This window comes from Loa loa (genome assembly GCF_000183805.2).
Source record: "Loa loa unplaced genomic scaffold supercont3.98, whole genome shotgun sequence".
NCBI lineage: Eukaryota > Metazoa > Nematoda > Chromadorea > Rhabditida > Onchocercidae > Loa > Loa loa.
Genome location: NW_018108278.1, coordinates 138,575 through 142,294, shown reverse-complemented (window position 1 = coordinate 142,294; position 3,720 = coordinate 138,575).

Sequence of the window (3,720 nt, the reverse complement as noted above, 5' to 3'; positions counted from 1 at the left end):
TACTATACTATATATATATATATATATATATATATATATATATATATATATATATATATATATATATATATATGTTTGAAATCCAACTTCGAAAAAATCAAATTCATTTTCAGTTATTATTGTTCTGAATTTAAAATTAATTTTGAGAGATCGGTTATAATTGTTGGACTGCTCGCTAGAGAAACTGTAAACTGTAATAAAACTGTAATAATACTATCGTATCTACTACTTGTAGCGTATATTTCAATACTAACCGTTAATCGTTGCTGATAGAAATTTACAAAATTTTGCCACCTTTTTTTTCCTTTGCAAACAAATACCACTTCTTTTTTTTCGTTTGTTTATTTAATCTTATAGATTGCAGTAGCCACGTTGAGTAGGTCAAAGAAATGACTTAACAAGTTAGGTACAGAAAATAACACAACCTGTTAAATCAAAAAAAAAAAAAGAAAGTGGAATGGGAAAGAAAGAAGTGACCGGAAGATTAGCAATATTGAATGTATTTAGCAGTGAACTTTAACTAGCTATTATCTCCGCGAATATTCCGTGCAGACTACCTTCAATTGTATGATATTTGCATAGTGCACAAAATCCTATCATGCATGAATCCTCTATAAAAAGTTCACAGCACAATTTCCGCCGCTAAATCTTCCAATATGATCCAGTTGACCGATTTTTAGGTGATTAATCTTGTATTTATAGATATATTTTGACTAGATATTAGTATACATTAGTGTAATTAGATATTAGTATAATTCACTTTCCTTTTCTCATTTATTCATGCGCGAATGATTATATTTCCAGCTGGCAAGGCATATGGATATAATTATATTAGTTTGATATCACTGCTTTAAGGAATTCACGTATTTTGGAGTGAAAAAAAAAAAGAAGAAGTGAATTGGGAGATTTGAACAATGCAAAAATTTTATTATTGGCGGAATGAATAACAGTCCCGATACGAAAACTATAAATGACACAATAGCTGATTTGGTTTATTCTTTGTGATATTTGAAAAACGTAATAGTGAAACAAAAAGTTGGAATATAGAAAGGAAATATAGAAAAGATCGTACACTGATTTCATAGAAGTTAAAATTAATTTGTAGAAAAAAAAAAGATCTATGCGAAAAAAGTTCTACCACCTTCATTTGTTCTGATCCTGATATTATAAGGAACAATTTCTTTGCCGAAAGCCTTGTATGCCGAAGATAACCTTTATGCAGCTCATTCTTTCGTTCGCCTCATATGGTTACCCCCTTCGAACATGCCTGCAATCCCAATCATTTTCTGAGGCCTAGGATTGAATATCGAGAACTGTCTTTGATGAAGTGCCACGGTCTTCGTTCTAAGATCAAGTAATATCTTCGGAATGAGAGAAGTCCAAGTGAGAGTAACAGGAAAGACGGCAGATAACATGTGATTATGAACGAAATGAAGGGAAAAGTACTATTTCATTCTTTTCATTACTATTATCATCAAATTATTCATTAGTGATAAAGGTAAATTCCATGTAAACTATTAGTTATCTTGCTGTATCGTATCATCGGACCAACAGATCCAGATATTGAGGAAAGTCCATCTCGACAATTATCAACAAACTTTTAGGTGAACATATTATTTATTACCTTTTAGCTTATTTCAGATTTCTTATTGATAGAACATTAAATATTGAATGGCGATCTTCAAATGAAGTAGAAAATTTGGACCACTGTTATGCATATATTATCACTGATCTGACATGTTGACATGTATAAAACTGTCACAAGTAATTCTCTTCCAATATGCAAATTGTAAACAAATAGGAAATTTCGAAATAGCAGCAGATATTTGAAGGAAAAAAAATCGCAACATACTTGTGATAACATTGAATAGAAATAGTATAGAAGATATTATCAATATCAATATCAATCAGTTATCAGAAGAGAAGATGCATGGATAGTGAAAAGCTTGGCATGCACACCCATTCATTGCTTACAAAATATTTGTAAGATAAGTTGTTGTAGAAGAAGTGTTAGGGATCAAAAATTATCTAACTTAACTTACAATAGGAAATGAACGTTTAGGATTAAAAAAAAAAAAAAAAAGAAAAGTTTTTCTCATAGTGAGCGTTGCGTTCCTGATGGCATTTGCTTCTTTCTTATCGCTACACCTTTTTGCGTAGTGCACATGCACTATATGTAAAACACACACACATACACACACACATACACACACAAGCACACACACACACACACACACACATATACATATGTATATGTATATATACATTGGCTGCAAAAGAAAAATGCCCAGTGTTGTATAGCACAGGAAACGTTTTAAAATAAAATTAAGAAAAAAAAAGGCATACATTCATCGAAAGGTTTCATTTAGTTTTCTTTTTTTTTTTCTTCTTTTTTTTCTGCTCAATACACAGACAGAACTACGCGCAGTCATACTCGAATGGGCGTTTTTTTTAGCAAAGGGCAACGATCATCACAGCAACACCACAATAATCATCATGATGACTGCCCTGTTTAATGTCCTCTAACCTTTTCCGCCAACTTCACCTATTGAGCGGAGAAGGGAAGAAAAGAATGAGAATTGAAGATGTTCCAATTAATATACCACTACTACCTGTTTTTTTTTTGTTTTTTTTGATAAAAGCAGGTCATTTGTCGTATAGACAGTATAAGGGACATAAAGGACAAAACGGTATATAAAAATGAGACTTGAAACGGATCTTGGTCGTCCAATTTTATTGAGAAGACAGCTAATTAATAGCTTGTGATCAGTTGAAAGTTGTAAGATCTTATGGCTGGATGAAAGGGTCATCGAAATGGTATATGCATGTGACCAGCATATCAGATGTGTGACCATAAGGCATACGTGTATGGTTTATACACGTTTAAATGTGACATATAGAGAAAGAATTCAGAGAAGCGGTTTTTCTTTTTTTTTCTTTTTTTTTTCCTTTTCAATATTCGAGGAAACAGAAGAATGGCAAGTTTTTCATTTCTATTCATTTATTATTATTTTTTCTTTCCTGAAGGAGAATATAAAGTCATCACGGACACGTGATTTAGCATCAGTTACTCTTATGACCTCTTGGATGAGACATTATCTGAAGAGTTATACCATTATATTGAAAGTATTCCAGTCTTATGGCTACTTCAGGTCAAATCAAACATCCATCAAACATTTCAATGGATCATCTCATCTCAAGGGATCCCATTTTATTCTGATAATGATCATCATCATCATATTAATTCATTTCATCGTAATGATCATTGCTTCTTCAACTACAATTAATTTCTCACTAATTTTATTTCCACAAAAAAAACTTACTAAATCTTAACACATAACCACAAATGAAAAATCTATGAAGGATGAATAGATACTGTCACCATTGTAGATATAATGATTAGTGATAACGACAACAACCTTATATTTCACTTGTCGTGAGATGTGCAACTGTGAAATATGAATGAAATAATAATGTGTTTGTTAGCTTGAATGTGAAGTTACACATAAGATGCTCTTCTTCTTCTTCTGATATCTTTTTTTCAACAAAGATTTAGTTGGTAATAGTTAATGTTTAGAAGAGTTGAATTTACGGAGATATACACAATGATATACGCCTATTACTAGTAGAGAGGGAGAGAGAGGGAGAGAGGGAGAAAGAGAGAGAGAGAGGAGGAGAGAGAGAAGAGAGAGAGAGAGAGAGAGAGAGAGAGAGAGAGAG